Source organism: Arvicola amphibius, chromosome 2 (genome assembly GCF_903992535.2).
Source record: "Arvicola amphibius chromosome 2, mArvAmp1.2, whole genome shotgun sequence".
Taxonomy (NCBI): Eukaryota; Metazoa; Chordata; class Mammalia; order Rodentia; family Cricetidae; genus Arvicola; species Arvicola amphibius.
The window spans coordinates 15,959,064-15,981,867 of record NC_052048.2 but is presented as its reverse complement, the minus strand read 5'-3'; the positions used below and the strand labels follow the sequence as shown (position 1 = coordinate 15,981,867).

Here is a 22,804-nt window from a genome sequence, read left to right as displayed (position 1 = left end):
AGATGCAATGAAGCTCCAGCCCAAGATGGACGTACGCTAGAATCTACCTGGTAAGGCACCACTTTGTGGTGCTGCACAGATTATTAGATATGGGTTAATCAAGATGTGAGTAAGAGGCTGGAAATAATGGGCCAGGCAGTGTTTAAAAGAAAACAATTTGTGTGTTGTTATTTCGGGTTTTAAGCTAGCCGATGGCCGAGAGCAGGGCAGCGGGAAGCTGCCCGCAGCTCCTTACTACAGCCCTCCTTGTCCTCCATGTTCAGGGAGTCCAGTTTTATCCCATGCTCTTTCAGTACCAGTCCAGCTGGGCTTGGTAAGCTCCGAATAGATCAGCCCCACCATCTCATCTCAGGGTCAACTTTTGGTGCCATTCATCAGATGCTAGTCACTTTGGTTTTTTTGAGACAGGGGCTCTCACTGCAACCTAAGGTTTGTAAATTAGGATAGACTGGCCAACCAGAAACCCCAGGGATCTTTCTGTCTTTGCCTTCCCAGAGCTGGGATTATAAGTACCATCTTTCCCAATATTTATTATTATTGTTTAAAACAATCTTTAAGTTTAAATATATTTTGATCATATTCTTCCCCTCCTCCAACTCCTTCCAGATACTCTCCCCCCACCTACCCAACTTTAAGTTCTTTCTCAAAACGAAACCTAATATAACAATAAAATCCCCCACAATCACCCACACACACACACAAAAAACCCTACCAAACTGTAGGTAAATAAAAGCCCGCCCCTGCGCGCGCGCGCGCACACACACACACACACACACACACACACACAAACCACTGTGGAATTCCTTATATGTTGTCAACCCCTAAACATGAGGTCTGTCCTGGAGTGGTTGATACACCCAGTGTCACTCTATTAAAGAAAACTGATTTTCCCTCTCCCAGCAGGGATAAGTGACTATTTAGTTGTTAAGTTTTACCCTTTTCATTCACTCATTCATTCATTCATTTAAAAAACAAAACAAAACAAGATAAAACAAAAACTATCACACTGAAGTTGGAGATGACAAATCAACAGAAGGAAAAGAGCCCAAGAGATGGCACAAGATTCAGAGATCTCAGCCAAGCAGTGAGGGCTTAATCCCAGGTCAAAGCTAACCTGGTCTACAGGGCCAGTTCCAGGACAACCAAGGCACACAAAGAAACTCTGCCTCAAAAAAACAAAAAGCAAATACAAGATACTCACATTCACACACTCAGGAACCCCGTAGAAACACTGACCTGGAAGCTGTAACACGTGCACAGAGGACCTGCTGAAGACCTGTGTGGGCCTGAGTCCATAGGAGCTGTGCTTGCACTGATTTAAAGGACTTTGTCTCCTTGGTGTCCTCCATCCCCTCTTTCACCTCCTCTCCTGCAGGGGCTGGGAGGTAGGAGGTGGGAGGGATTTGACGGAGACATCCCATTTAGAGCTGAGTGTTCCAAGGCCTCTCAGTCTGCATGTCTGGTGACAACATATCCAGCATTTTATGTGGGTGCTGAGTGTTGATCTCAGGTCCTCTGCTTGCATGGCAGACTGACTGTACCATTTCTCCAGTTCCTAAAAAAAGCTATCTGGCTCAGAATTTTGGAAACTCCAGTCAAAAATTGAGCAGACCCATTGCTCTGGGTACTTCTTGTGGGCATGTCAAATAGCAATGGCCAAGAATGTGAGGTTAGGCAAACTTCTCACATAGCAAACCTACATGCAAAAAGAAGCTGGGGCCCCACAATCCCTTTTGAAGGCATGCCTCTTGTAACCTAAAATTTTCCCACCAAGGTCTTACAACAGAATGGTTCTACTACCTCCCAAAAACTAACTTGGGGACTAACATTAACATTAACAGATGAGCCTTTGGGAGGGAATTCAAAATGCAAATTATAGGAGGTACATATAATAGGCAAAATAAAATATATGGTAGTGGGGAGTCTATGGAGAAAACTAAAGCAGAGTTAAGAGGGGAGAGATGCTAGAGGAGGCTCAGGCCGACTAGAGCCTTCCTCCAAAGGGATCACCAAAACAAAACCATGAGGAGGTGAGAAAGCAAGCTAAGAGGACACCTGGAAGACGGCAGCTCTGCGCCAAAGCTGAATTGAAAATAATGAAGACACTGACCAAAATAATCCTGAATTAGGCAAATTCTAATAAAAGATATGGCAGATATTCAGTCTTTCTTCAAAACTATGGCTGTATTTACTGGAAATGACTCATTTCCAGAGAACTAAGATTTCAACTTTAGTTGAAATATATACAAGAATGTATGTAGGTGAATTCACACTCACACTAAAGAAACTAAAAGCATTTTCTTCCTTTAACACCGCAAAGGAAGGCACTGTGGTTCCTAAATTAATATATGTCTTAGCCAAGAAATAAAGAAACTGTACGAGGCCGGGCGGTGGTGGCGCACGCCTTTAATCCCAGCACTCGGGAGGCAGAGGCGGATCTCTGTGAGCTCGAGACCAGCCTGGTCTACAAGAGCTAGTTCCAGGACAGGCTCCAAAGCCACAGAGAAACCTTGTCTCGAAAAACCAAAAAAAAAAAAAAGAAAAAAAAAAGAAACTGTACGAGGAATATTACAAGTTTGCACAGTACACAGCTTCTAAGAAGACAAATGTTTGTTTATATATAGTCAGAGTCTTGAGGGTTTTTGTTTTTGTTTTTTCTTCTTGTTGTTTCTGACAAGGAATGGAGTAAAATTTAACAGACACTAAGCAGGATAGACATATGAAAAATCTATATAAAAAATATTTTAAAAATCTCTTCACTAAAATAGAAATGTTTTCAAGACGTCCTTCTTGTCAAAGGATGGATCAAGTAACTCAAGAACTTGTATTCAAGGGATTGGTAACAGTAACTTCAGAATCTCTATCTGTATGTAGCACCTCTGGCCAATTCACCGTAACAAAATCCACTATGAGAAAGACAGGCATGCTTTGCTAAGCTAAATTGCCACCATGTGCTAAGACAGGGCAAACGTGGATAACCTAGAAGTAGTCTAACAGAAGAAAGGCTATAATTTAACTTCTCAGAGAGTGTCAGCAGCCCGAGGAGCAAGCCGTGAAATGTAGAATGGTGGCACCCGCCTTCGAGCCCAGCACTTAGGCAGTGGAGACAGGAGAATTAGGTACTCAAAAGTCATCCTTGGCTATGAAGGGAGTTTGAGGCCATTCTAGATACACATGAGCTTGCCTTTAAAAATAAAAAGGAAAGCATTAGCAAATGATATTATGCACGCGCGTGCGCGCGCGCGCGCGCGCACACACACACACACACACACTTTGCTATATTTCTTAGCAAGACTGATTTTTTCAAAAAAGTTGGTAGTGAGTGGACAAACTAGAAGATGAACTAATACAATATATGAAAGTTGATGTTAGCCCTCAAGGGGTGAAAGCCTAGATGTAGCTTCAGAAAAGAACTTTTTTGTAGGTAGAGTATTTGCCCAACATGCTCAAGGATCTCAAGAAACAATACACACACACGCATGCACATACTCACTCACAAATTCCTTTAAATATTTAAACAAATGTGAAAACTAAACTTTAGTGTGCATGTTTGCATGTGTGCAAGTGTTTGTGTGTGCACACACATGTGTGTGTCTGCTAGTGCCTGAACCTTATGAATGTAAACACTGTCTACAGCACTGGGTTATATCTCAGCTGCCCAGAAAACTAAAGGTTAAATAAAACAAATACTTGTGACTAGAAACTTGAATTATAAAACACATCAATCAGTTGGGGTATACTTTTTAATAAAGTACTAATACTCTTAAAATGTATTTCGAGTGTTAAAAGTTTCCAAAGCAAAGCTGCTTAAACAAATCACAAATGTAATAGAGTATGACTTTTCATTCCTCACCAAAAAGGTGCAAATTCTCCTGGCAAAGTAAAGCAGTAGGCTCAGGTCACCATTGTCAGCTCCTAAACAGACAAGCACAACAAGGCTCGAACACATTCCAGGCATGGCCTTCAAGCACAGACCACACCTGCTTCCAAGGCCCCGGGGCTAAAAATAATTCTGGAGCCTCAAAAATGGGAGGCCAGCCAGGCCCAGGGGTAACTGCTGGCCCCTTGCTCAGTTCCACTCAGGGAAAGCAGGAGCTATAAAACTGTTAAAACACACACACACACACACACACACACACACACACACGCTTCCTTCTCTGAGTTTCTGTGCCAAGCACCCACAACTCAGACCAGCTCAGTTTCTTTGCAGCTTCCAACCAAAACTAATCCTAGGAGTTTAGAAAAAATAAATAAAAATGAGATTTCATGATGTATTGTTTTTTAAAGGAAAAAAAAATTGGACAGAACTCAGAAGACCTTGTTCCTCATTTCAACTTTACCAAACTGCTCAGTGGCCACCCAGAACATGCCACTGCGCTCCCAAGCCGTGTTAGTACACTCTGAAGAGCAACATCTGAGATGACTTCACTAACAACAGAAAGACACCACCGTGAGCATCTTATGATCTAGAAAGAGAAGAACAGGAAGGCCAGGATGCTCTGATCACCCAAGTCATGTAAAAATGTCACAATTTATATCCTCACATTAAAAGGATAACTCTGGGGCAAGGGGTCCACAACCAGCAGAGAAACTGTTCCAAATCATCCTTTTATAGATGGGGAATAGTTATCTGGAATAACTATTTCCACTTCTCTGCCATGTAGCAGAGAAAGATGGTTAACATCATTGTTTACCCCTGCAGGAGCTAGGCTATACTAATTCTAACATCACTGCATCTGTCCACACACCGTACACACGCATGCACACAAGTATACAGTAGGTACTGAGAATTTAATGGCGTAAGAAAGCTATACCACCAGGGAGCGAACCATGGAGTGACAGGGTCAGGGCCTGGGCAGAGAATGGCAGAACAGCGGAAGCAGAGACCAAACACTTGCAAAGACAGGGATGCTGCCTGACCTCTTGGCTACTGTCCACTCTGTCCTCTTTACTGTGCAGCTTTTCCCTGTGATGCTTTCAGCCTCTCATCCAACTCATTTCCCTGCCTCTCCTTTGTTCTACGAAGCTGGCGTCTCCTCTTATCTTGCTATCTCTTCACAATTAAAACTGAGCCCCTAGCATTCAGGTTAAGCTCTTACCATTTTCTGTGGTGGTATTTCGGGTTCTTTTTTTTTTGGGGGGGGGGGGCGCCAACGCCTTTGATATGTTGCTTTATATTATATCAAGTAAGCACAACTGTTCAGACTATTTTAACATAGTCACCAATGGGTCTGGTGTTCTAAAACACTTAAAATCTTTATTACTGTAAAACATTTTTAAAAATAAAGTGTTATTTTAAAGGGGAGGTTAAAAAACTTCAGCATGATTCATACATAGCTGGCTCCACAAATTAACTCCCCGTCTTCCGCTTTTATCAGCCCTGAAATACTGTGACGATCTAGATACAAAGGCCGAGCCTCAACCTAAACCTCAGAGGAGAAACAGATTCTTGAGGCTTCCACAGCTGGATATGTAGAAAATAACAATATACAGATTATTTTATAATCTAGTACTCATATTAGTAAAATATGTGTATTAAAATATGAGCATGCACGGACAAAACTAGCTTCATCGAGGGTGTGATGGCACCTGTGGCCCTGCCAGCCGCCTGACCCTCCAACCTCTCGTAAGCCACTAGTTTCAGCTGAGCACAACCTGGCCCAGAAGGAACATCAGAGAAACAAGAAGGCCAGAACACAAGGTGCTCGTTACAATCCATGTAGCTTGACTCCTATACAAGTCTAGCGATACAATTTAAAAAAATAAATATTTTATATATACCAGATTATATACCCCAGAAAATACCTGCAGAGTCAGGGGGGAAAAAGACTGTCCAGAAAACACCTATCCACAATGCAAGCCTGAGAGAATGTCATTTCCGCCTTCTATTCTTCAGGTGACTGTCTTTCTAAGAGGTCATCAGTCATCTTCACACAGCAAGCTGGCCCTGCCCTCTATAACCCAGAGGTGACGTTAGGTTCAGACATGCCGTATACAGCAAATACTGCCTAAGTTTCAATTTCCAGCTGAAAAACCTCAATGTCAGCACTGGCTTATCTTAAAGTAATAAAAGGCATTGTGGGAAAAACAGAAGAAACAGCTAATCTCTTGTAAGTATAAAATAATTAGTTATGGCTGAAATGACATTTTGAACAAATATTAAAAAAAAAAAGGAAAGCCTTCCTAGAAAAATCTTACTTTCAAGATGACTTTTGGGAGGAAAATTGGGACATGAACCCAGAGAGAAATGAGGAAGAAAGTTCCAAATGGAATAAATGTATGAACACAAAAGGAGACACAAGCATATTTTCCTGACTAAAGCACTATGGTGATATTTTGTTTGTGCTTTAACAAACAGAGTTTGCCTGAAGATCAGAGAGCTGAGCTAGCCACACTAGTTAGCCATAGAGGTCAGTAATGGTGGCATACACCTTTACTCCCAAACTCAGGAGAGGAAGACAGATCTCTGTGAGTTCAAGGCTACCCTGAGCTATACAAAATTGAATCAGTCTAAAAGAGAAAGAGAGACAAGCCAAGCAATGGTGGTTCACACTTATAACTCCAGCACTAGGGCGGTGATATGGCTGAGCAGAGGGAGAAATATAAGGTGAGAGGAGACAGTTCAGGATTCAGACTGAGATTTCGTAGAAACGACAGTCTGAGGACTTGTAGAGACATTCAGTCTGAGGATTTCGTAGAGATAAGAACTAGTGGCTGGCTACTCTGCTTCTCTGATCTTTCAGTTTTCACTCCCTAATATCTGACTCTAGGCTTTTACTATTAAAACCAATTAGAATCAAGCTACAAACCAGGTAGTGGTGGCACATGCCTTTAATCCCAGCACTCAGGGAGGCAGAGGCAAGTGGATCTCTCTGTGAGTTCAAGGTCAGCCTGGTCTATAAAGTGAGTTCCATGACAGTCAGAACTCTTCACAGAGAAACCTTGTCTTGAAAAACCAAACCAACCAACCAACCAAACAGCTATAAAGCATAGACTATATCAGTGCATAACAAAATAAGTTAAGGTGGAAGGGGCTAGCTGGTTAAGCATCCTGGAAGGCTGGAAGGCATATGCCATAAAAGCCACTATAGGCTGTATGAAATAGAATGTGAAGACATACCTGGAAGAGTTTCACTTGGTAACAATGGACAGAACAGAAATCTGAAACAAGGATACAGCCCCCATGATTTAGATGTTTAAGAAGAGGCTCAGCCTGACAAGAAAGGAAAGCACTGAGAGAATGCGGATGATCTAAATCTAAGGCACTGTGCCTGGTACTAAAGCACACCTTCATTAAGTTACAGATCTGTAAGATCTTGGTACCCTAATCTGACCCTGCTTCAGATGAGCTATTATAAAACTAAATGAGCATTATATCCAGATTCAGTTTCTGTTTACAAATAAAATGAACTGGGCATTTTAAAAAAAAAGGTTAAAATAAGTCAGGCATGGTGGTATTACACACCTATAAATCCCAGCAATCAGAAGACTGAGGCAGAAGGATCTTGAGTTCAAGGCTACCCTAAGCCATATGAAAGACACTGGTTTAAAAAAAAAATGAAACTAAATTCTGACATAACAATTCTCTTCTGTAAGTCAAATAAATACACACCATACACCTACCCTCCTTCTCTCTCTCTCTCCCTCCCTCCCCCTCTCTCTCTCTCTCTCTCTCTCTCTCTCTCTCTCTCTCTCTCTCTCTCTTACACACACACACACACACAGAGAGAGAGAGAGAGAGAGAGAGAGAGAGAGAGAGAGTGTTTCATCTTCAGGCCCTGAATTTTTTGTTTACTCTTAATTCATGTGATGCTAAAAATGTTCAAAGGAAATATACAAAAACTAAAGTACTGTGTTCTATTTTCTCAATAAACTAAGTAATGTTATTCTTCATCAATAATTATCCAAAATCAGTTTTATTGCATTGCCATGGGATTCATTCAATGGTAAAGGGGTAGTCTAAAAAATGGCCTAATTACAAATTTCTATGTCAATCATGCTACAAGATTCATGAGTACTCATGTGCCACGATTTAAAAATGAAGTCTCCCTCTACCTGCCCTCCTCTCCCCCAAAGACTTGGTCTGAAGCTGATGGATGCGATCATGGATGGAAAAGTGACTGGCACATCCCCCGTTTGTCAGGCAGAAGCAGCAGAGTCATTAGAAGTTCAAGTCCATTCTTGGCTACATAGTGACTTGGACAGCAACCTGATCTAACTGAGACTGTCTCAACAGCAACAACAAATGACGGCTCAAGCACTCAGAGGTCAAAGATAGGAGGATAGCCACAAGTTCAGAGCCAACCTGGTCTATATAGAGTGTTGAAAACCACCTAAGGAGACACACTAAGACCCTTTCTGGGGTGAGGGGAGGATAACTGGACATGAACACTTTCATAATAAGATGACATTATTGGGAAGTGGTGGAGAAAATGTGCCACTGAGAAGCCCTGGAAAGATACAAACTTGTTCGTGTCCTTTTCCTGTCCCTGTGCTTTCTGGCTGTCATGACATGAACACCCTCTTTCTCCATACCTGTCAACCATGATGTTTTCTTCCTCATGTCAAGGCAAAGGCCAACCAAGCACTGACTGAAACCCTAAACCAAAATAAATCCTCCTTTCAGAGTGTTTCTCTAGCAAAGTGTATTACACACAAAGCAAAGCAAGTAGACAGGTATGGGGCAATGTTTCTTTTTCCATTACTTTACATTAATGTTAAATTAGTAGGAAAGGCATAAGGGAAATTTGGTATAAAGCAGATTATAGGTTTCATGAAACTTTTAGGGTTTAACACTAAAATACCTGATTTCACCATCATATCTGATATGTAGTGAATGGCATAATAAGACCTCAAGAATAATTTTTAGTTTTACTGTTTAATCCTACTGTGTCAACTCCCAATTAAGTTCAAAAGAAACACCATTTGCTAGTAACACATTTAAGTATCACATAGCACTAAGTTACAGCAAAGGTATTTAAGCACAATACAATGAATGTTGAGCAGTGCTGGGATTAGAACTTTGCTAATCTGCAAAACCCTAAGGAAAACACCACACAGTTAGAAGTACAAATGTTTTCATTAATTGGGTACCATGTACATTCAACTTATAACGTATTTCCTACTTCCATCAGCCACAAGAATTACTTGGGAACTTGGTAAAACTAACCATCCAGTCCTACATCTGGAGATTAATTCTTGAGTCTACAATGCAAATGTGAATTCATATTATTAAAGATGTCACTAGAGGCTCATAGGAACAGGCAAAAATACTGTCAAGTATATCTTTGGCCTTTCAATGTTCACATTGATTCAGTTGGTAAAATATACAGATTTTGTCTTTCTCGCCTTAAGGACATAAATGTACAAAATTAGATTTGAAATTAAAATGCTGACAGGATAAGCCAGGCATAGTGGTGTACGTCTGTTAGTAACCCCAGCCCTCAAGAGGTTTGGGCAGGAGTATAAGAAATCCAAGGTCATTCTCAGCTACAGTGTAAATTTAAGGCTATCCCTGGGCTATCCTGGAGGGGGCGGGGCATAACAGGCTTTTTTTGGATAGCCAGCCCCCAAAGGAGACTTATTACTAATTATGAAAGCTCAGCCTTATCTTAGGCTTGTTCCTCCACAGGAGGAATGAAATATGTATGTAGAACTATTATGACACCATTAAAAGTGGAAACGAAGCTGAGCGATGGTGGCATGCACCTTTAACCCCAGCACTCGGGGAAGCAGGAGCAGGCTGATCTCTGAGTTCAATGCTGTCCTGGTCTACAGAGCGAGTTCCGGGACAGCCAGAGCTACACAGAGAAACTCTATCCTGGGGGGTGAAGGGAGTAGAAATGAAGAAAAAAAATAAGACCAGAGACAATGCCTGGAAGCAGAGCCCATGAAATTCTCCTCCTTCAACTCCTTAAAGTACCACACAAACTGGCCAAAAGAAGCACGGGGACTGAGAATATCACTGATCAGAAAGAAGCTATTAACTTTGAAGATAATTATCTTTGGCTTATCCCTGAAGGCCTCCTGCTTTTTGCAAGAAACCAGTTAGCACAATCCACCTATAGGAGGCAGTCAGATTTTTCAGTCTTATTGGTAAGTGACTTAAAGAGGGGAAAAAAGGAAGATAGTTGTTTTCCTCAGACAAGATACACAGTTGTCATACCCTAACACAACTACAAACACAAGAGGGAAAAAAAACATCACCAAGTTTTACAACTAATTGTTATCTTACAGGATTATAATAATGTTATTTCTAGCCAGCAATGTCTGCCCCAAGGCATAACCATAAAGGAGGAAAAATAACAGAACTCTTATGAAAATGAGTTTATTTTACTGAAAGGCTTAATAAGGTAGGCAAATGGTCTAAGCTGTTGAGAGTTGGTCATCCTGTAATAGTAGATAGGAAAGTAGCTGACTGTCAACCATCAGGCTTTTTAGTCTACAGACTAATTCACGGTGCCAAAAATGTTTGGGTGTGTGCCTTCCTAACAAGTATCTCTATAACTCAGAATCTCAGCTTGGTGAATGACACTTTCACAGGGGTCACACATCAGATATTTATATTACGATTCATAACAGCAGCAAAATTACAGTTATGAAATAACAATGAAAAATAATGCTATGGCTAAAAACTAAGTATGGGGCTGGAGAGAAGGTTCAGTGGTTAAGAGCACTGGCTGCTCTTCCAGAGGACCCAGGTTCCATTCCCAGCTTCCACGTGGCAGCTAACAATTGTCTCTAACTCCAAGACCTGACGCCCTCACAAAGACATACATACAGGCAGAAACAACAATGCACATAAAACAAGTATGAACATGTGTAAGGGCACATACAGGCACAGTGCACCTTAAAGTTTTGCGTACTGAAATGAGAACACAGAGCACTTCCACTGCACACCTAAGTACAATGCTGTCTTCAGGGAAAACACTTGGGAAACTGAGCTTTGGGTGTTTCTCAAAGAATTCCATTCTGATTTAAAAGGGTTACTTGCAGACAACTGGAGTAATTCATTTCTTTCCAAAATGAATGAAGTAAAGCCTCTCCAAAGCCGACAATACTGATAGCCAATAATAAAGTTCAGAATTCTGCGAAATAAATTCACTACCAAGATCCCAACTCCTTCCGATTTCATATTGAGGAGTAGTGCTTGTTTAATACTGTATAATCGAACGTGAATTCTGAGTGACCAGTCAGTAAAACTCAGCAATCATTACCTTCCAAATGACCATGCATATTACAAAATGAGACAGCGATCAAAAATTCACAAGAATCACAAGCTCAACTAATAGATATTTAATATTACAGAATACAAAAAAATCCATGTCATCTCAGATTCAACAATTCAGCTAATCTTTAATATCCATATTTATTAAAAAGACAATTAAACAGTCCATCTTTTTCAACTGTGTATTTGAGTGTAGCCTGATTGTCTTTATACACTTAACTAAAACAGTTGGTCAGATACTGAATTCAGAAGTTATAGTTATGCAAACCGAGCCATTCTATATTCTATTCTGTCAGTCAGTACATTAAATAGCAAAATGAAAAATAATACTACATTTTCCACTAGATTTGGAAACAAAATTTAGTTTTTCACATCATTTTAATGTTAACCATTAGTATTAAGTAAATATTTTAATTTCCTATCATAGTTCACAAAAGATACTAGTAGTACTCAATTTAAGAGTATAAAAGTATCTTAAGACTAATATGTCTGAAAAACACTGGTTTATAGCACCATACTGCTCCTCCCCAAAAAGAAAACAACAGCGTACTGAGTTGGGCATGGAGGCACATGCACCTATAATCCCAGCACACAAGAGAAACAAGCAGCAGTCAATCACAGGCTCGAGGCCAGCCTACAAAGCAGACCCCTTGTCTTTAAAACACAGTCTTGGTGCTGGGCAGTGGTGGCGCATGCCTTTGATCCCAGCACTCAGGAAGCAGAGGCAGGAGGATCTCTGTGAGTCTGAGGCCAGCCTAGTCTACAAAGCGAGTTCCAGGACAACCAAGCAGAGAAATGCTGTCTTGGAAAAAAAAAAAAAACCAAAAAGATCTGTAATAAGCTTTCTTTTGGGCAACCAACCAACTCCTAAACCATGACACAGAGACTTAATATCAGTTATAAATGCTTATATTAATGCCTTATCTCATGCTTGTCCCACTATAACTTAAATCAACCTGCTTCTCCATCTACATTTTGTCTTGGGGCTTTTGAGCTCTCTTTCATTCTGTATGTTCTACTGTGTCTGTCTGGCTCTGAGCATTTCCCTCTCTTTCTCCCCTCCATCCTAGATTTCTCCTATTTATTTCCTCTACTCACCAGCACCGCCTATCCCTCTACTGCCTAGCTACTGGCCATTCAGCCATTTATTAGACCAATCAGGTACCTTAGGCAGGCCAAAGTAAAACAGCAACACATCTTTACATAATTAAATATGCAGTATAAACAAAAGCAACACACCTTTACATGATTAAACAAATGCAGCATAAACAAATGTAACACACCTTTACATAGTTAAACTAATATTCCGTAACAAAGATCAGATTTTTAAAAATATGGTCTGTACTCACTTATAAGGGGATATTAACTGTAAAGTATTGGATAACCATATTACAATCCACAGACCCAGAGAGGCTAGGTAACAAGGCAGGCCCAATGGGGGATGCATGGATCTCCCTGGGAAGGGGAAATAGAGGAGAGATTCCCCAGTTGGACTAGGGAGGGTGGACATGGGAACATAAAGGATTGGAATGGGGAGCCTGGAAGGGGACAGTGCTGAGCTAGATGACTGGAAAGAGGGCTGTGCAGAGTTGGGTAGAAGCCTGAGGCAAGGGAAACCTCCCAAGTTTACGAGGATGGCCTCAGCTGAGACTCCTGGCAGCAGTGGAAGCATAGCCTGAACTGGCCTTCCCCTGTGATAGGATTGGTGACTATCACAATTGTTATTGAAGAGCCTTCACCCAGTCACGGATGGAGGCAGATTCAGAGACCCATGGCCCAATACTGCGCCTTACTAGGGGAATACCGCCGAGGAAAGGAAGGAAGGATTGTAGGTGCCAGGGGGCGTCAGGAATATATATTGCAGAAAAACCCACAGAAACCACTACCCCAGCTCATAGGAACTCACAGAGTCTGAACCAACAACCAGGGCGCCTGCATGGGACCAACCTAAGTCCTTTGCATATATGTGACAGTTATGTAGCTTGGTCTATATGTGGGATTCCCAGCAATGGGAGCAGGGTTGTCTGTCCCCTGTGCTTTGACTGGCTCTTGGAAACCTATTCCTCATGCTGGACTGCCTTGTCCAGCCTGAATACAAGGGGAGGTGCTTGGTCGTATGGCAGCTTGACAGGCCATGCTGTGCTGAAACCCACTGGAGACCCACCCCTTTCTGAAGAAGAAGGGTGGGTAGAGGGGGGCGGGGCAGAAGGGAGGAAGGGGGTGGATGGAAAGGAGGGAGGGAGGGAAAGCTAAAGTTGGGATGTAAAATAAAACAAACAAACAAATAAATAAAATAAATTATAATACTCCAGAAAAAATCATCTTTGTATTTATACATATACAAAATATCAGAATATTAACTCCAATTCTAGCAATACTTCTTACTTTATGATTTAACTAGAGTACATGGTGTCTGTCTCCAAGGCCTTAGTTTCCTCATCTACAAAATAGAAAATTCCTAATAAAAATCACAATATGTCAAAGCACATACTATAAACTATAAGATATTCCTGTAAGACGCCAAAGTCGAATTTTAAGCATGCTTATCTTTCTATAAAATTTTCCCCATTTTCCAATTATTTCAAATGCTAAAACATCTTTGTTTGTTTTGAGCCAAATTTGAAGCAAGTTTAATTAAATACTGGCCAAGATGATGGATAATGGCCAGTCCATACCTGGGATTCTCAAGTATGGCCCAAAACATTTAATTTTATTATATTTTTATTCTTCGCAGTGATAACTGGTAATATATACTTCAACACATTATTATGTGTATTTCCAATACATGCAAAGAGATGGAAAAGAATGAACTCCAAAGCACACATTACCAAGCTTCAACAATATTAAATTGTTTCATTTATTCATACTTGCAGTTGTGCCTATCCTGAAATTTTCAAAACAAGAATCATGCATATACTTCTAGATTTATCTTTAACTGACCATAGTTTAACATAATGATACCATATAGAATTCTAGGGCCAAGTTTCCTAAATGTCTCAAAAAGTCTTTGATTTTGGTTGATTTGTGTATCAATGCAGCAGTCTTACTAGCTTTTTTTTTTAATGAATCAACATTTTTAACTAGAGCTAGCTAAGATGGAAAGAAACCATACTGTGTCCATGTTTCATAGATAATATACAGTCACAAAGCTAAGAACTATCTTCCTGAGTGTGCTCTCCCACCAACCAAGTCACAGAAACAAGAATCGCAAGACCAAGCACACTATAAACTAGGTCACCATGTGACATACAAACATTCTGAGGAGAGACTAGAGGAGATGAAAGGTGACAAGAATCAACCACCCGCCATTTCAGAAAGGAGGAGGTCAGGTCAGCAAAAAGGCAAAAATTCAATGGAGTCAGCAAGTGTTTATAAAGATTACAGTGCCAGGTACTGTCCTAGGCTGTGAGTTCTCTGTTAAAAAAGACTAATACACACAAGGCCTAGAATGTTGCTCAGTTGGTAGAGTGCTTCACTGGTCTGCAAGAGGACCTAGGCTCAATGCCCAGGACTGAAATACAGAACAAAACCACTGCAGAACATTATTCTATGGAAAGCTGTGCTGCTTTTGTTTATGCTACATTTCTTTAACAAAGTAAAGATGTGTTACATTTGTTTCACCTTGCCTGCCTAAGGCACCTGATTGGTCTAATAAGAAGCTGAACAGAATAGCTAGGCAGCAGAGGGATAGGCGAAGCTGGTGGCCAGAGGGAATAAATAGAAGAAATAAATAGACCGAGGGGGAAGAGTGGGAGGTGCCAAGGGCTAACCAGGCAGCCATCAGCCAAACAGACACAGAAGAAGCAGAAAAGTAGGACATACAGAAAGAAAGAAAGGTAAAAAGCCTGAGGCAAAATGTAGAGGACAAGAAACAGGTTAAATTCAGTTATGAGCTAGTGGGCAAGCATAAGATAAGGCCCAGCATTCAGAACTAATATTAAGTCTCTGTATCATGATTGGGAGCTGGGTGGTGGCCCAAAAGAAAGCCTGTTACAAAAACAGATAAATAATGTAGACAATTAGCATGTATCTCTCGACATGTATCCCTCATAAATGTTAAAGGGGGAAGTGGAGATATTTAGAATTACCTTGCTTTTCAAAACATATATGGTGAGCCTTTTTCCTATAAACTGTACCAATCAACTACCACTATCATACAGAGATACTAGGCAATTATTTTCAAGGCAGCAAGACAGGTTAGTTGTTTTAACTGGTGTGTGTGTGTGTGCGCGTGCGCGCGCGCAGAGTTCAGGCTTGCATGCCATGGTGTGCATGGAGATCAGGGGACAACTCTGTGGAGTGGGCTCCCTCTTTCCACCTTTTCGTGGGCTCTGGGGATCTGTCTAACTCAGGCTGCCAGGTTTCCATGTATTTGGAACCACCATGCCTTTACCCAATAGGCTATCTCAGGTTAACTTTGCTCACACAAACTACAGATGCCCAGCGTTTATATCCACAAATCTTTTCTAACTGAAGTAGTTCAAGAGAAAAATCAAAGAAACACTTGCCTAGTATGGCGGCTTATACCTACAAGCCCAGTAGTAGAGAGGCAGGGGCCAGAGGACGGCTGCAAGTTTGAGAACAACCTGGATTACATAGCAAGTTCCAGGCCAGACCAGCCAAAATGACACAATGAGAACCTGTCTAAAATAAAAAATTTTCCTTTCTTGCCATAAAAGTTTCTTTCAAATACTTATCTATAATGTGCCTGAACATGACATTGAGAAACACTGGCTAAGTACACACAGAGTAACTTTTGAAGCATATTCTTCTTCAGAGAGATACACAGTAGAAACACTTTACGGAGAGCTAGAGACATGGTTCCGTAGTTAAGGGTACATTCTGCTCTTGCAGGGGACTGGAGATCATGGCTCACAGCTCCCCTAATGTAACTCCAAAACCGAACTCCAGCTCCTGGGAACCTAAGGCCCTTTTCTGGCCTTTTCAGTCACCTGTACACACAGAGTACATTCACACAAATGCACACACATACACATAAAAATAAACTTTCTTTTAAAAAGAGAGGGATACATTATAATATTCTTTATTTCAATCCTTTATCTCAATTTCAATTCTTTACCCAAATTTTAAAGTTTAAAGTGGGAAAGGAGATGCAATATGTTTCTTATAGAATGCTTAGGCAAAATGCAGTGATATGGTGGGCTTGTGCCTATGATCCCAGTATTCCAGAGGCTGAGGGAGAATTGCCGTGAGTTCAAAGCCAGCTTCAAGACCAGCCTGGGTTACATATTGAGCTTCAAGCTAGCCTGGGCTATAGCATTTTGACATTATCTTTTTTAAGAGAGGGGGAAAGGAAACCTATGGGGACAACACCTGTAATCCCAGGACTTCAAGGATACAGGCAGCAGGATCACAAGTTCAAGGCCATCCCCAGATTGATACTGAGTTTTAGACCATTCTAAGCTATACGAGAACCTCTCAAAAAATCATTATAATATCATAATCAAAATAAATTAGTCAAAATAACTGTGGATGAGATAAACATATACCTCAATTGGTGAAGTGTTTGCCTAGCATGTTTGAAGCCTAGCACCACCCAGGGAGTGATGGATGGTGAAGGCCTGTAATCCCAGCTCTTGGGAGGTGGGGGCGGAAAGATCAGAAGTTCAAGATTATCGACACAGGGCACCAGTCTGAATAAATAAACTAACTGATTAAAAGGGTAACAGAAGAGTAACTGAGGACTTCCTTAATCTTTATCTTATTGCCAGGCACCTGGCAGGACTGTTGTTTACAGGACTTACTGCTGTCCTACTGTCTTCCTCTATCAGATGTAAGTTTCACAAGGGCAAAGCCTTATTTTCAGTTTAGAGAATTCAGTCATAAATTTGCTGAATAAGCAGATGATGAACAGATAGTCCTCAATCCCTCTAGTTCCCTTTCTCAGCACACAGTACACACACTTTCACCCGTTAACATCACCGTCAAATTCTATTATCTCTGAACCTTCCAATCTCTTTTCTCCTTACACTGTGAATCTGGTCCTTACCAACTGTCTGAGAACATTTTCTCTCTGCATGCATGAACACGTGTGTGCGCACGCACACACAGTGCACCTTAGCATTCTTACTTTCTCTTACCTTTCTCTCCTTAAGGGAATAGACCTGGGTAGCCACGTAAATAGGGTGTCTTATCCAGGGACACAGCAGTGCACACCTTTAAATCTAGCACTCTGGAGGCAGAGGCTGACAGATGTCTCTGAGTGTGAGGTCAGCCAGATCTAAACAGTGAATTCCAGGCCAGCCATAGCTACAAAGCTGCTTCAAAATTAAATGACTAAACAAAATAAATAGCATGCTTTTAATAAATTTGCATGTAAGTTTATTTGGAAATTCACGTAATAACATCAACATTTTATGATTTATCTCTCCCAGTTCAAAATGGGCCATAAAACTGTAGTGGGTCCTACTTTAAATGTATCTCTGGGAATTAAGTTGTTTTCATAGAGCTGTGTAATCATAATAATCCATTCCCTCACCCCTAGATTGTATTTTTTTAATATTTTTTGTGGTTTATTTAACTTTATTTTATGTGCATTGGTGTGAAGGAGTCAGATCCCCTGCAACTGGATCTTCAGACAGTTGTGAGCTGCCATGTGGGTGCCGGGAATTGAACCCGGGTCCTCTGGAAGAGCAGTTAGTGCTCTTAACCACTGAGCCAAACTGACTTTGTGATGACATGAGACCCACATAATTAACTAATACCAATCAGGAAGGAGGTGACATTTTATTATTCTCTTCTTGTTGTTGAAGTACCAAGGGGTATTTTTCCACTTGTGCCTCTTTCCTCTCATGCCAAGATGTATCCCATTTCCTCCTATGCTGGTCATACCCCGGCAATCTTTTATTTCTGTGTGTGCCTGTCCTCAGTAATCTGCCGCAGATTCTTCTTCTGAGCCCCTCTTGTTTTCTCCGGTCATACATTTGATTAAATTTCTACCCTCCTATCTCCATCAGTCTGTGTAAGAGAATGACCCTCTTCTTAAAGTGTAACCCTGCTTCTTTACCTTTTGCCAGCCTTCTCGACTCTCCCTCCCTTCACAAGGCAAAACGTCTGTCTGAATGAAAGAAATGTATAAAAATAACAGATTACACAAGTCATCAGGGGGAAATGACGTCTGGCTTTGAAATACATGTCGCTTTGGGCAAGATTTACTTTATGATTTTGCTTAAGCCAACACTAGTAAAATTTTTCTTTTGTGATGGCAGATATCAGTCTCACTTCTACATCTGATGCAGTTACCGCTGTAGAGCGAGCAAAGCATCAAATGTGTTTCCTATGACACCCTATGTTCAATCTGTTGAAATACGTTATAAAACTCGTTTTCTATAACCCTTGGTTATCTTTTGGGGGGATTTTAATCCAAGTGAGATTTCCCTATATTAATCTACTTCAAGTCATGGTATCTTCTGTTTGAGAACTCAAAGCATTTAAACAGCACTGAAGTCGATCCAGGTAAGAAACAACAGAAAACTGTCAGAAATTCCAGGAACACATAAGACTCCAGGATAAAATACACTGCTAAATTATAACAAGTTATATTTGGCAGGGCTTTATGATTGGCTGAAAACAGAAAAGGCTTAACAATGGATATTTATATAAACTGGCTTCTTCAATACATTAAATCCATATAATAAAAATCCTATGAAATTCAATTTCCTAATTCAGGCAGGTATAGAAAAAAAATCATTTTAAAACCCCAACATCATTCCTGCCCTTCTCTTAACTCTAGCCAAAGCCCACCTACTTTTAAGGTGGGGGGACGTGGGTTTACATCTCGGGCCTCACCTGACTCCAGTCCATACCTGCTCTGAACCTGCTGGCCTCAGCCTCCTCTTTCCCATTCCAGAAATAAATTTTTAATGTGGAATAAGGGGATGGGGAAGAGGTTACCAGGTTCTTCCTTTTTGTCCCCTTCTCAATCACTATAACTAGATCTTTGACCAAGCAGACCAGGGGGTTCTCTGGTTAATTTCATATTAACATTTTAATTTTATAGGTCCTCAATTACACTCATCAACCTTAACCAAAGGACAAGAGCTTCCAAACTGAACAGAGCAGGGGAGCGTGGAGACTGTGCACCTCTGTTCCTGGCCCTGTCCATTATAATTTACCATCTCAAACACTGAAGTAAAAATCAACACATTTTTAAGTCACATATTTCATTTGAGTTGCTGACATACCAGAAATTAAAACAAGACAAAACAGAAAAACTGTAAATATCATTACCAACTCTTTATACTTATTAAACATCAACTTATTCACTAATTACTAAAACTCTAAAGTTATTTCTAGTTTTCCCTCCATGTGGAACTCTGATAAACACAAATTACTGCACCTAAAAACTAATTCAAGTTGCAGTTAATTAGCCTGAATTTGTACAAGATGGTAAATTAACAAAAAATTAATAGCAACTTCCCGCATTGTCTTCAAACACAGTAAATTCCACAACTTTCTTTTTAAAACAAAGACAAAATCCTTTTGCAGTGCCTAATCACAGTTTGACTAAAACACACAAAGCCACAAATACTTCAATTTTCAATTTACTTCCCCACGTTGCTGGCCTTCACCAAATACAGAATTCTACAAATCTTAATTACAGCCTCCCAAACTGTGCTCAACAATATATATGATTGTCAAGTCATTAAAAAAGCAATTAGCTTAACTGTTAGGCTTTTTAAAATTTTTCTCTTGAAATTTTACCTTTAAAAATCTCTTCGCAAGGGAGACGAAAAGGTGTAGGTCTTTTGAGGAAGCAGTTGTCAACTGTCTGAGCCACAGTGGCTCAGGAGGCTTTTTCTCCGACACTCTATTTCCCAAATGGTTAGAAAGTCTTTTATGGATGGCAAATTACACTTACAAACGCGCACACACACACACACACACACACACACACAGACAAGAAACATACCTGATTATTTTCAAAACAGGTTTGATAGGTTTGATTCCGTTCTAAGAGTACAGTATTTACTTACAATCTTTTAAAGCAAAGTGGCAGCCAGAGCACTAGGTAAATAAAAACTTCCGAGGTTTTAAAACTCTCATCTCAACTCACTCCCCCTTGGTTCCAGGGGAAGGCACAGCCAACCCCACAGCAAATGCGATTATGCAACAGGTTTTTCCTCTCTAATCACGGGCTGATTAGAGGTGTGCGTTCTCCCAGCAATCTGAGACACCCAGGACTTCAAAACACCAAGGAGCTTTGCAACAGACGCTTAAGAAAGTTCTTTCGAATTCTGCAGTAGCCATTCATTTTAAGATCTCCTTGTACTTTCCCCGAGTTTATTATCAGCTTTCTGTAGGAAACGAAGCCAGCACCCGCTCTTAAAAAAGTTTGCATACACGTCCCCGAGTGATTTTTCTTACGTGAAACGACACGATCCACAGACTGTCCGTTGTCTCTCCAATTTGTTTTCTTTATTATTACTGTTATTATTGTCTCACATTTTACAGCTACTGTAAATAAAGAAGTCACCGCTGCACCACCGTTCCCCCCCCCCAGCACTACGACGGGAGTCCCAGAATGAAACTTGAGATTTGGGGGGTGGGTTTTTATGGGGGGGGGGGGTTTGAGGAAGCGCCACCGTCACTCCCCAGGTGGCCTGGCCGCCTCCACCCAAGGTGAATCTGGGATCATGGAAACAGTCAGGCCGGGGCCCCACTTGGCAGGCGTGTTGTGTAACAGTCTGGAAGTGAGCAGCTTCGCACGCCTAGGTGCCCGTGCCCCGCGCCCGGCAGCTCGACCCGACCCGGCTCGCCCAGGCTGGGGTGCGGGGGACCCCGAGCGCCCGTGCGTCCCGGCGCGCGGCTCGGCCCGACCCCCAGCGCGGCCTACACACCCCTTGTCGCCGCCGCCGCCAAGGCTTGGGGCTCCGGGCCGCGGGGAGCAGCCGGCACGAGGTGCGGACGCGTCTCCCCGCCAGCCCGCGGCCCGCGGCGCACACTTACTTGAGGGGCCGCCGGGCTCCAGGCTCGCTCGGAGGGCAGCGAGCGTTGTCACCGCGTCGCCCGCCCGGCCGTCGCTCGCTCCTCGCTCACTCGCTCGCGCGTCCTCTTCGCCGCCGCGGCTTCCACTCTGAGGGGTGGGCGGAGAGCTTAGCGAGAGCCCGGGCGTTTGCAACTTTTCTTCACTTTCTCTTCCACCGCCCCCCGAAAAGGAGAGAAGAAGGGCAAGGGGAAAAAAATGTCGACAGGGATGAAGGAGTTGGGGAGGTAAAGTTGGGGGTCCGCGCGGGAAAAAGCGGAGAGGGGGAGAATAAATGGTGGAAAATGGGATGGAAGCCCCCCAAACGGTGATACCCGCAGGAGGGGACCGGGGTGGGGGGGCAGGGTGGGGGTTGGGGAGAGAGAAAGAGTCGCTGGTCAGGAAACTTCAAGCGCAGATGAGGTCATTGGTTTAAAAATAAAGAGATGGCGTCACTTGAAACCAATCCCAGTGAATGAACTCAGCGGAGCCCGGGGGGAAAGGAGGAGACAAGCGAGGGCAGGGCGGGGGGCGGGGGCGCCGGGCGGGGCCGCGCGTCGCCCGCCCCTCAGCGCTCGTCCCCGCGAGGCGGCCGCTCGGGAGGCTCCGGGCGGAGGTCGCGGGTCACGTTCCCGACCGACCGACCGTCGGCTCGGCGGCAGAGCCAGGCGGCGCGCGCAGGTCGCTCGCCCGCGGTCTCGGCTGCTTGCTGCGCGCGTGCGCGCTCCCCGTCGCTCCGGGTTCGCGGCCCTCGAGCGCGGGTCCGCAGTCCGCCCGCCCGCGCGCCCGTGGGTCGCTCCCTATACCCACCACGCTCGTGCAACGAAATCAGTCACTGTGATCCGAGACTGGGGCCGTCGCTTGGTAAGAAGGTTCTGGAATCCCAAATCCGGGACTCTTCCCTTGAGAGGGAAGTTGCAGGTACTTTAAGGAAAACTGCACGCACACGTGTTGGCAGACGTTCCCCTACGCCTTCGTCCTTGAAAGGGAAGGCCCTACACGACTGCCTCTTTTTATGGTAAATTGCAGCCGAGAGTTTTTCAAAATCTTTTCTGCGGGCCCTCGAGATGGCTCAACGCGTGGACAGGAGTGCCTTTGATGGGTGACCTCAGAACACTTATGCCACCCCAGCCTACCCTACCCCCAAATTAATAAAATGTAATAAAAACTTGAAAGGTGACTTCTTGTTCCTAGCGCCCACGTGGCAGCACCCAACCATCTGTGACTCCAGTTCCAGGGGATGCGATGCCCTCTACTGGCCTCATGGACACCGAGCCGGCACTTGGTGCACGGACACACGTGCAGACAAAACCCCCATACACATAAACTATTTCCTATATCGGTAATACACCATCATCTTTATTTAAGTCACAGCAGAGTTCACTTTCTCTCAGAGATGCGAGACCTAGCTGGCTTCACTCCCAAGTCTCTCGTGGTTTCCCCCCCTCTTCAAAGTAGCTTTGTTTTGAAACACTACATACTTCGGAAAACTGGAGACCTGAGGTGGCGACAACCCAGGACTCTCAGCCGCTGACTCAGACAATCGAAGCTTTATTCCCGTGTTCTTTTAGCATTTGCGCACGAAGCTGCTG

The 22,804-nt window shown here is 42.6% G+C and overlaps 1 protein-coding gene across 5 annotated transcripts in view; it reads right to left on the bottom strand.

Moving 5' to 3' along the window:
- Nucleotides 1–21,638, bottom strand: part of Dusp16 (dual specificity phosphatase 16) — a 74,815-nt gene extending 53,177 nt beyond the window's left edge. Inside the window, exon 1 of one of the 5 annotated variants that reach the window (XM_038318762.1) lies at nucleotides 21,197–21,638. The gene's annotated coding sequence lies outside the window, so the exon portion shown is untranslated. Of the gene's footprint in view, nucleotides 1–19,951; nucleotides 20,074–20,159; nucleotides 20,359–20,614; nucleotides 20,735–21,196 lie in introns of those variants that run through there. The other 4 variants (XM_042054480.1, XM_042054478.1, XM_042054477.1 and 1 more) reach the window with 4 other exon arrangements.
- Between the last annotated feature and the right edge of the window lie 1,166 nt (nucleotides 21,639–22,804).